The sequence below is a fragment of the Neofelis nebulosa genome, chromosome 3, assembly GCF_028018385.1.
Source record: "Neofelis nebulosa isolate mNeoNeb1 chromosome 3, mNeoNeb1.pri, whole genome shotgun sequence".
Classification (NCBI taxonomy): Eukaryota; Metazoa; Chordata; class Mammalia; order Carnivora; family Felidae; genus Neofelis; species Neofelis nebulosa.
The window spans coordinates 19627339-19639549 of NC_080784.1; the positions used below are offsets into that span (position 1 = coordinate 19627339).

The following is a 12211-nucleotide window of genomic DNA, read 5'->3' on the forward strand; positions in this document are numbered from 1 at the left end:
CTTCCTACGCATACACAAGACATACAATACAAAGCCACATAATAAACAAAGTACAAGTGTAAGAAGTGAACAAACCAAAGGGAAAATCAGTTGGTGAGCACACAGCTGAAATGAGGACTCCGTCTGGTCTGCATCAGCTGTCAGCACTTAACTGCTGATTATGTTCCGTGGTCAGCCGCGCAGGGCGTTCAGTGGCAGTTGCCTTTCGTACGTGGTCAGATGTGGAAGAGTCGGCATCTGGAAAATCAGAGAGTTTGCTGCAGAAATCCTGCCTTCTTGAAGGAGTTTAATCAGTCGTTAGCCATTTCAGGCCTCTTCTGGTTCTAGTGATTAACAGTTCTTGGTTCTTCCACGTTCTCTTGGCCTTGTTAATTAGCAGTTCTTGGTACTGTCAGCGTGTTCTGATTTTAGCAGTGTCTGTTTCTCAGCTCATCGCCCTTGGCTGCCGTCCTGAATCTTTATGTCACTGCTTGACGTAAGTGACCCCATCATACTCTCTACACTACATTATTTTAATATTTATCCAAAATTGGTTATTGGCTCTTCCCCAGTAACTCTGTGTATCTGCATGTGTCTTTGCTCCTAATTTCTCTCTGGAGTGACTTCCCCAACCTCTCAGTATCTCTGTCTCCTTTACTAATCATTTCATCAATCTCAAATACATCCTTTTTCTAAAGAATACCTTGATCCACTTTATGTCAGTATGCTTTCCTCAATACTCCATAGACCTCTTTTAGACCTCTCCTGAGGTTTATCCTATGCTATTTATATGATACTTCTTGTGATAGTTTATCTGCAACTCATACAATAAAGTTCCTTGTGCATAATTTTTATTTCTTGCTTGCTTTAATCTGTGTCCTCATTACCATATTGAGCATACATAGCCTGTGCTTAATCAATACATTTTTTTTTTTTTTGAGATAATGTAACAATGACACTTAAGTTGCTATCATGCCTTCAATTTAAAAATCTGTGATCGCTCCATAAAAGAATGCTTTGGGGAAAAGAAAAGACATGCATGAATTTGCATGTGATTAATCACATGTCACTCTTTGCTTTCAACTTTCCTTCTAGGTGGGAATAAAAAACGTGCAGTGTAGAAGTTTAAGGACTCCACAGAGCTGCCCAAGGACACGGGGAAAGTGATTAAAGAGGAAGCTTCTAGGGATAGAGTGGACCCAGGGAAGGAGGAGTTACTGCTGATGGCTAAGCTTGTGAGAACAGATTGGTGAATAGGAGAGAAAGCATGTTGTAGGGAGAAAGAGAAGGATAGAACTAAGAATATATCTCCAGGCCACAACCCATGCAGAAAATAGAGGGAGGAAAGAAAATGATACTCATATATTAAAGATACAGTGTAGAAATACAGTGTGTGAACTTAATAAGAGAATGTAATTAGCTTTCCTGATAAAGGAGCTTGAAGTTGAACACTGTGCTATGATGTGCCTGTGGTGGAAATGATTTAGATTTCTTAAATGTATGACACAGCTATGCAGGTGTGAGCAGTGAAGCAGATTGCTGTGCAAAATTCTGTCCAAGTAGGCTAGTTGTCAGATTTTATATATGCCTATAATGGTTTCCCATTTCCTCACCTGTGGGAGAGCTAATCAATAAATAAATTGGTACAAGAAACTAACACTATTTATACACCATATCTTGGGAAATCACCCAAGGCAGCGAATTGGAAGGAACTTCTGTAGATATTAAACAGGCCACTCAGAAATCAGGATGACTAGCAATACCACTGTCGGAGAGCCGTTTCTTGTGCCAGAAGAGGACCGTGATCTTAGGGAATTCTTACAAGCGGAACTGCCAAGAATAGAACTCAGCCTTTTCAAAGGTGTTCTTTTTTGGAGAACTTCAAGGTCATCAGTGGAGAGAGCAATCCCGAGAAATTCTTTGCTTTAGAGATGAATTCTTACTACCCTCACTCCCTGATGCTCCCTTTTATTTTGGGCAAGTGAGAGTTTCCAATGGGCTCTACGTGGTCACTCCATATTTATTTTAAGAGTGGATTAGATAATGTATGATCATGTACTTTGTAAATTAAATTTAAAAAAGCAAGTTTTTTAAAAAATCAATTTCCAAACTAATGAGACCAAGAGTATTTTCACTGAGTATCATGAATCAATGTTTGACTTTTTTTTTTTGAGAAATCATTTGGACAATTGGGATAATTTTCTTTATCGATAAAACATTCATTTAGAATTGACCTCCTCGTTTCCACTTACCATTTTCTCTTTTCAACTCTGTACCCTGTTTTCATCCTGCTGTGGGTGGAAATCACTAATGAATCATTTTCCTCTGTGGCCCCATGTCTAGCTTTTTCTCCAACTACTTTATCTTACAAAGAGATCTATATTTAATGTGTATTTTATCTCAAATAATTAGCTCTCTTCTCTAAGAAACAAAACTGAACCAAACAATATTGGGCACCGGAAAGGAGGAGTAACTGCTGAGGGAAAAGATGTTAAGTTATTGACCTCACTGGATGCCGTTTTCTTTCTATATAATCATTTGATAATTCCTCTCAACTCCTGCCCTAAAGCCCATCCCTGAAGGTGGGATTGAATCAGTCAGAGTGCTCTAGACAAACAGACCAACAGAATCTGTATCTATGTATCCACATTCATATCTCTGTGTATCTATATAGCTGTATCTATTTAATGAGGAAGACTGAGATTTTTTATAAGGAATTGGCTCACATGATTATAGAGGCTGACTAAATCTTATGAAATGCCATCTGCAAGCTGGAGACCAGGAAAGCCATGGTGTAGTTCAATCTGACCCTGAAGGCTTGGGAACCAGAGTAGTTGCTAATAAAATTCCCAGTCTGAGGTTCGGAGAGGACCAGCGTTGCAGCTCAGCAGTCAGGCATGGAGAGAAAAAACCTCACTTGCTCTGCCTTTTCTTTCTATGCAGGCTTGCACAGACTGGATGATGCCCACCCATCTGTTTTACTCAGTCTACTGATTTAAATGCTAATCTCATCAAGGAACTCCCTCACAGAAATAATGAAATAATGAAATAATGTTTAGCCCAATATCTGGGCATCCTGTGATCCAGTCAGGTTGACACTTAAAATCAACCATCTCAGAGATGCTCCAGGGTGAAGCAAACTTAGCTACACAGTGTCCACTCCATTGACAAGAACTCTGTTGCTGGCAGTCCAGCTTGCTTCTTCTCTATCCTCCCACATTCAGTGTTTTACTGTCAAGACTCAGTCACTAGTTACAGCTTCAAAGAAGCCCTGAGACTCTCAAGGATGCCAGTGAAGCTCGCTAGTGCTGTCTTCTTGTAAGCGTATGAAGAGTGCCCATGACTTTTCATAGCTTAACACCAATGCCTGGAGTGACATTCATGTCTCCTAGTGCAGGTAACCCCAGTCACCATGGGGACAGGTATTTTACTTGAATTTGTGGGGAGCAGGAATGGTGATGGAAAAATACCATAGTGCTTTTACTCCTGTGAATTCCATTCAAGGAATTCTCTCTTTAAATGCATCTTCCTTTAGTTTTATTTTCTAGCCCTCTCTTATGTGGCCTAGAGGTAGATGATTAAGATCGATAGAGACTTTTGGGCTACCTGTTCCTTCTTTGAAGATGTAATCACTCATCATCCATGTAGTTATCAACTGAGAGGACCTTGGTGAAACTTGGAGGCAAAAGGAAAAAAAGTCCCATTTGATAATTTTTCTACGTATGCTTCCATGGCATTCTAATCTCATTGTTCATAGCAATTATCACAGTAGTAATTTTACATTTATTTTGACAGTTGTTTGACTAGTATCTATGTTCTCCACTGTTCCGGAACTCCATGTGGGCAAAACCTGTCTTATTATTCTATCTCTAAGGTCTTACACAATGTCTTGTATGCAGCATATTTGAATTAATGATTAGATGAACTGATGACCAGTCAGGGGTCTGGATATATTTATTTTTTCCAGTTACTGTTCTTTCTTTTCTTTCATTGAAGAAATTCTTTTAAGTAAGGGCTGTCTTCTTATGAACTAAAATGCAAACATCCTATAGTCCGTCAAATTTTATTATAATATTAAAAGCTCTTCTAGTGGTCACTTTTGAGTAATAAGTGAAATATACATTTATTCACTCTGTAAAATTAATAACCAATTACTACTCAGGCACTGGGACTTTGGAGATGAAAAAACAGCAGATTTCCTCTAAATATTTACAGTAGCATAGATGTAATAGACAAGTAGTTACAGTAAAATGTGGTCTATTAAGTAATGTATGTGTAAGTAACATTTTTTAAAATAAGTATAATGTTCTAGGTCCTTTACTCACATGTAATATATACATATATATATATATATGTATATATTATTTTTTACAACTGCTTTCTGAGTTATGTTTCATTATTCCATTTTTTTCCAATGAGAAAGCTGAGGTTCAGTGAATTTAAACCTTTTGAAAATTTAATACATTGTTTGGGTTTATGTTTATTTGGTTTCAAAGCAGGCACTCTTTTCTTTGTGGCACATGACAAAGAACCACATCTTTAAGTCTTTATGAGGGGAGCACTCCTAAACTCATGAAGGCTCATAAGTGAGAAACATAATAAACTGTATTACTATTTATTGAGTACCTATGTTGTGCTAAGCATTATGCTGGCATTTCTTTTTAGCCTAAAAATAACTCTAAGATATTGGTATTATCATTCCTATTTCCTATAATGAGACATTGAGTCTCATCAAGTTTAAGTCGCTTGCCCAAGTCATATATATAAGAGGTGGAGCTAGGAATTGAAATCAGTTCTAATGATTACAAATCTGTGCTTATAACATTTTTTAAAAAATGGTTCTTCTGGGACCTTGTTTTGACATTACTATAGGCCACATGAATATAACCTGGTTATGACAAGCAAACAGTAGTTTAAAGGATTTTTAAACCTGCATTTCAACACTAAAGCCTGAAAACTTTTTTTTTTTTTTTTCTTCTGGCGTCATATGAACTCCTGAGCTTTTGGTGTCCCTAAAGATAGGTTTTATATCCTTTACATTGTCATGATAATCCTGACAATATTTACCGCTAATCAACTGATGTGGAAAAATCCAACTGCTCCCTGTGGGATATTATGGAACATTGGTTAGTATGAATATTATCAGCAAGGACCTCACAAGCTCCTCATGTTCCTGTTTCTCCAACCAAAATTCATTCATCCATGGACCAATCTGCTCCTAAATTTGTAAACAGCTGTCCAGTAATAAACTCACTAAAATGAATAATATTCTCAAGCAATTGCATGCAGTTTCACAAATGCTCTTATTGTCGTCCTACCCATCTCACTGCTATTTATGAGCTGTTAAGGCAATGAAAGGGGAGAATGACTTTTTTTTTTTTTTAATAAATGTGAACGTGGTGACTTACACTTCAAGGTTCTAATCACCCTTTGAGCTCTTAAGACATCTATTTGTCTTTCTGATTTAGGTTGTGTGTCTCTTGAGCCCTAAGCACATATTCTTTATGCCTGGTACAGTGCCAGATCCATCAGTGTTAAATAATTAATCTTCATAATGATAGCTTGCAGAGGTGGTCCCACAATTATGGAAGGGCACCTTGATATCCTCAGGAAGTCTGCTTTGAAAAACAGATGTGTGTGGCAGATAACAACTGAATATTAAGGCAAATTATTTCACTTCTCAGATCCTCAGTTTCTGAGTCTAGAAAACAAGGGTGTTGGACTAGCTGCTCAGTTGTTGGATTAGAAATTCATGAAGCTAATCCGCATATAGTCCTTTTTAATCCAAAAATTCTTTTAAGTTTTAGAGAATTACTCTAGTTTTTTGGGTTCCTTTCACTTCCATTCAAATGTGTGCTGTAGGCTGGAATCTGACTAGATCCCAGTGTGTAATATTTGATGTATTTTTATCTTTCATCTCAGCTTCGTGGATTAAATATTGAAGGACAAATATACTTTCTTATAAAATAGTAGCAATGGCCTTGTATACAAGGCTGCAAGAGTCCCACACTGTTTGGCACCTATTTCCTAATAGTATACATAGCAACATAACACCATTTATGTATTCAGGAGGCTATGGCAGAAGGACAAGGGACTTGGGATTCGAGTCTGACCACCATCACAAGGTACACACAGTGCACCTATTTAACAAGCCTGTTAAAGTGTACGCAGAAATACACTGTTTAATGAGCTGGGGGAAATATCTAAGTTTAGTTATCTTACCAACATAATAAGGAGACTGGTAGTGATTTCTAGGACTTTATGAGAATTAATGTATATAAACTGCCTGACATAGAGGAAGTGCTCAGTAAAGGGTGATTTCCTTTTCTCCCCCTTCTCTTTATCCTCTCATCCTGGCTTCATTCAGCAGTCCTTTTTTAGTATGTGCATATTTCCACATTATTTGAAACCTCCCAGAACAAACCTGGTCTGGTGGTACTGTTGTCAGAAATCTGGAAGTGGTGGCATTAAAGTGGTTATATCTATTAACCCATCTTTACAGAACTATCCTCTGCAATTAGCCTATCAATTCTGCCTGTAGTCCCCTTTGGATGAAGGCATTAAATACTGCTGAAATGCAATCATGATGGGTAACCAGTGAGTCTAAAGAGGTGGGGATATTCTTTGTCTTTGGAGAAATATCCATTTGGGGGGGAAATGTTTTCAAACTTCATACTTGACTTGGGGTCTCTGATGTCATTGTGGTGAGCAGTACTGTCAGCATGGGCCATCATTGTTGAAAATGCCCTTCCTTGGTTAGTTGTGTTAGAAAGTTGGGGGAAAGAAGAGCAACATTATAGGAAGCCATAATCAAACCAGTTTATATGTGTTTTCAAAATTTCCTTATGAGGGAGCAGTATGACACAAGGCAGTGAGAATCCAAGTCCATTCAACCCATACCTAAGTGTGCCTACTGTGTCTGAGGCACAAGAATTGGTGCCAACACTAATTCTGTCAGAATATCACAGAGGGAAGTGGGGGAAGGATTAAGATAAATTCTGGGGCACAGGGTAGAAAGCATAGGGACTGCCTTGTAATTCAGAACCTACCCAGCCAGGGCCAGCAAACATAAGGACAGAATTTTAGGAGGTAGGTAGAGTCTGAGAATGAGAAGCGGCTTATACATAAAGAGTAAAAATGAGCGGAATATAAACATTATTAATTCATAATATTCAGTCCAGCCTTGATAAAGATTTATGGCAAGCATCATCCTTTTTTTAAAGTAGAAAGATCACAGGATCAGAAGTATAGAAATCTCTGATGAATCTTAACTCGCTGCCTGCAAGAAAGGTGGTCTTAACGCACATCTCTCAACCTGTCTGAGCATTAGTTTTTTTAGTTGTGAAATAGAATTAATAATTCTTGTTCCGTTTCACAAAGTGGATAGTCGTGAGAATAGAAAAAGGTAAAAAGTAAATTAAAATGTTTTGAAAGTGATGTACTATTTAAATTCCATCCATTATTGTAGACATTTTTAAGGTTAACATCAAAGAGATCTCTCTGAACTCTAAAGTTATGATGTTTTTCCTTCTTGCCTTCAGACACAGAATAAATTATGAAGGATTATTTTAGCTTTGCTTTTCATGTAGGTATTTATTCACACGTGTTTAAGTGTATTAAAGCAAAGGAAGGGTAAGATGCTGGTGATAACTTAGATATTTTCTATATCACTGATTGCTAGATGATTGTTGGTGATACTTTTTTAATAAAAATTATTGCCTGAATACTCTATGAGAGAGATTCGCAGAGAATGTCTTTGCTTTTTTGTCAGTGAAGCATGTATCCTTTTTGAATTGGCCTTACTCAATATTTTGCTCATTCAACAGAAATAAAAAAGACCCTCAAATATGATATTTATTGAGTACTCATTGTGAAAACTGGATTGCCTTAGGTACTGTGAAGGTAGACCAAAAAAGGAATGTTATAAATAAAGAGGATGTTTATGCGTTTTCTAGTGTTTCAATTATTAAGTGTTCCAATTAAATACATTATAATTCTAAAGAAGACATTTACTATGTTCCATGGATGCAATCTTAGGTTCTTGAAGAAGTTTCCCTACGTAAAGATAGCTGCCATTCTAATTATGTTAAGAAGTCCTTCAGATAGCTTTTGCCAATAAACAAGGTGAGGAATCAAAGACTCTGCTATTTTAGTAGAGGCAGCATCTCAGGGTTGCCGACTCATCCTTCTTACAAGTGGAGTAAGAGGAGAATATACCACTGGATACGCAGGGATCAGTGTTCTCACTTTTCTGTTTTCTTGTCAGTAATAGAATGCTGTGTTACATCCTTCCTTTTCTTCCTTTGTCTATACCAGAAAGGAGAAAGTAACTTAAGGAAATGTTTAACGGGGTGGTCAGAAGGAAAATGGAAAAGATCTATGTCAACTTGAGTTTACTTGAATACTGATGAGATGTGGTAGGGTATATGCAGTGGGAGAAGGAAGTAGAGACGGTAAGAAGGAACTCTGAGGATACCAGTAGGACAGAGGACATAGAGAAAGAAAGGACTCAAATAAGATGGAAAGGCTATGGACCAAAATGGTGAGGACCAAAATTGGACCATTTTTTTTTTTTCAGTTCAGCACTCATTGGTGTCTGGAGTCAAATAATTTTATTCTTTTCCTGCTATTGGTTCAGGTGCTTGATTCTATTTTCTCTGAAAGGAATTAAAGTGATATGACTCTTATTTATAGATAAGTCTCTATTGGTAACATTTGCATAAGCCAAATTTGTGAAGTATTCAGTGTGTGTTTTAGGGAACTGGTTCTGCTTTAGGCAATCCTGTATGTACTTCCAAGGAATCTCGGTTTTCACACGCTCTGTCACCCCTGTCTTTCATAGAATCTATTCTAAACAAATGGTCTATGATAGTCACTTGCTTTGAAATAAACATGATTGGTAGGTTCCTTTATTTTCTGGGAAGGCAGGAGACAGATGAATACATATCTTGTTAGAATTCCATGTATCAATACTGTAAGTAAAGTGTTATATCTGATAAGGGACTATCTGATTAAGAGGCAAAATTGGGTAGTAGTCAGGGACATCAATTTCGAATTTGCATTTTATCAATTTGATTTCCTTGAGCTTGTTTTTAGGGGATTGAAAATGGAAGTAATAATAATTATTACCTCATGGATATATTTTAAGAATTTCATAAAAGAATTTTTAACAGAAGAAATAATTAAATATTATTATAATTCAGCTCATTTTGGCTGTGGGGCACTAACCTATAACTGGGATATTCATAGATCCTCAGTTTCTGAGCCAGTTTGGACTAAGTTGCAGACTTACAGATGTAGAATATGGAATTATTATAAGACTGATGTCCATTATGTCTGAAGGAATCTCACTGAATACAGTAGTTCCTAATGTGCACCCTAATTTTCCTTTTAGAGCATAGATTGGCAAGAGTTGTATCTCTGAATCCTGCCACTTATTTTTCTTTTCCTATGGGGTTTCCTGTAAAGGAGAGAGTTGTGCATGCAAAGAGTAATACTCAATGAGATACCAAGTACCAAATTATTTCGTGCTGAACAAATACTCAGTAGACCCTTCGGGAAGCTTTCTGATTAAGGCTGCATTTGAGAACCTGACTTTGGCCAAATGAGGACTCTTATTTCATTTTCCCTCTGCTTAAAGCTAAACTGCTAGGCAGAGGAGGTCCATTCCAGCCTGACCTGCCATCCCAGCCTTAGGCAGAGAAGCTGGAATACAATAGAGGAGCACCAGCACTTCCAGGTTGGTCTTTAAAAAGCAGCCCCCTGGGGCGCCTGGGTGGCGCAGTCGGTTAAGCGTCCGACTTCAGCCGGGTCGCGGTCTCGCGGTCCGTGAGTTCGAGCCCCGCGTCAGGCTCTGGGCTGATGGCTCGGAGCCTGGAGCCTGTTTCCCATTCTGTGTCTCCCTCTCTCTCTGCCCCTCCCCCGTTCATGCTCTGTCTCTCTCTGTCCCAAAAAATAAATAAAAAACATTGAAAAAAAAAAAATTTAAAAAAATAAAAAAATAAAAAAATAAAAAGCAGCCCCCTACTTGACAGCTTACCCTTGAGAAGTCAGAGTCAGAGAGTTATCAGTTATGATAACCATAGAGACTCCCAAAATAGGAAGGGAGCAGGTGAACCCGTGGTGTTCTTTAACCAGCAGTTATATCATCTGTTGCCAAAAGTGGTCCAGTGAAAGACCAAATTGAAAATAAATTATTTCTGTGGGCAGAAAATATTGGATTTGTGAATCCATGGGTTGTATGTATGGAAGGACAGAAAGAACAGCAGAAACATGGTGGCAGAAATTGCTTCCTTTATAAAAACAGTATATTATAGTATCTGAGATATTCTAGCCATCTCAAAATCTGAGTGGATTATTCAAAAAGACTGACTTTAGCTCTATGCTACAATTATTTTAGATAGTCCTATGACTTTGGATTTCATTGTTCAGACAGAAATTTCTCAGAGATGTTACTAAATCACAAAAATATGTGTATACATACATGTGTACATACATAATTTCTTTAAAAAATAGATCTGAACAAAATAAATGAAATGATGAATAGAAACCACATATGTGAAGAGCTATCAATAATGGAGAATGCATAACAATACATTTCTTTATGCTAAATGGCAAGAAGGCACAACTGGAAAAATCAGTAGCAATGTAATATAAACAGATGCCACAATTTATAGCTATTGAGAGATCCTCATTAGATTGTGATTTTATCTATATAATGCATTGGTGTTTACAAAAATATAATAACATTCTGGTGTATATTACACATTTCAAATTATAGCATTAATTAGAATTTGTAGTACTCTGTAATTTTAAAGTGATTAACATAATCTTTTATTTGCATCTTTTAGCTTATCAAAATATCACTTTATCAATTTCCTTAGAGAAATATCTATGCAACTAGCACTTTGGTGTTGACTTTGAGCCTTTATAAGGTTATATACTAATTTTCAAAGGGACAAGTATTTCCACTGTATAGAAAGGTGTTGAGGAAAAAAAAATCTGCTATGGACACAATTTTAATTTCCAAATGCTGAGATGCCCAGACCACAGTCCTAGCTAGTGTGAAGAAAAACCACATCATACAGGGAATTAGCACTAACAAAGGAATAAGGATTCTGAAGGCCATTCCCAAGGCAAGAGCAGTATTGTTGAGGGGTAATCTCAAAGGATTGCTGATTTCAAAGAGCAGTTTTTTCTGCTTCAGGTACAGGATAGAGCACAGAGCAAGGTTGATTGTCACGTTTTAAGTGTAATCAGGGTGAGAGAAAAAGTGAAAGCCTTTTTTAAGACTTGAAGAAGAGACCTAAAGACAAAATCAATGGAGATTAGAGTTTTTGTTTCATAGTGATACCTGCTTTTGTTTATACACATTCCTGTTTAATACAAATGACATGGTTATTTAGTGACATGAAAGTGGCTAATTTTTCTGTTAGTAGAATATACTGCAAAGTGTGCAAATATGAAAATATCCACTGCTTGACTCTTAATTCATTCTGCTAACGTCAGGTTTTGTTTTTGTTTTTATTTTACTATCAATGTGAGCAACTAGCATCTAGACATCTAGGTAGGTCAGCTCTGTTGAACCATTATTGCAATTAATTCAATCAAATGTTCATTGAATACCCTTCACAATTGGACACTGATCTATATGTTAATGACACAGCATTGAGTCAATAGATACAGGCCATGTCCTCCTGATGCTTATTCAGTAGCAGATACGACAAAAAAAAAAAAAAATGAAGTTCAGTAAAGAGTGATAAGCATTCAAACTTTAAATTATAAAATAAATAAGAGACAAAAAGTACCACATAGGGAGTATAGTCAATAATATTGTTATAACATTGATGGTGACTGTACTTCAACGTGGTGAGTGTTGCGTAACGTATAAAATTGTCGAATCATTGTATGTACACTTGAAACTAATATATCCTTGTGTGTTAATTATATGTTAATAATAAATAAAATTTAAAAAAGAGCAGAAAGCATTCACATGCTTTTGGATCATACACAGTGAGGTTTCTTCTTCTTCTTTTTTTTTTTTGTTTATTGTTCATTTTGAGAGAGAGAGAAACAGAGCACAAGCAGAGGAGGGGCAGAAAGAGAGGGAGACACAGTATCTGAAGCAGGCTCCAGACTCTGAGCTGTCAAGAAAGAGCCCAACGCGGAGCTCGAACCCACTAACTGTGAGATCATGACCTGGGCTGAAGTCAGATGCTTAACCACCTGAGCC

The 12211-nt window shown here is 37.0% G+C and overlaps 1 long non-coding RNA gene across 1 annotated transcript in view; it reads left to right on the forward strand.

Annotated features, from left to right (window-relative positions):
- Window positions 1–12211, forward strand: part of LOC131506437 (uncharacterized) — a 136075-nt gene that overhangs the window by 593 nt on the left and 123271 nt on the right. The gene's annotated exons all lie outside the window — the stretch shown is intronic.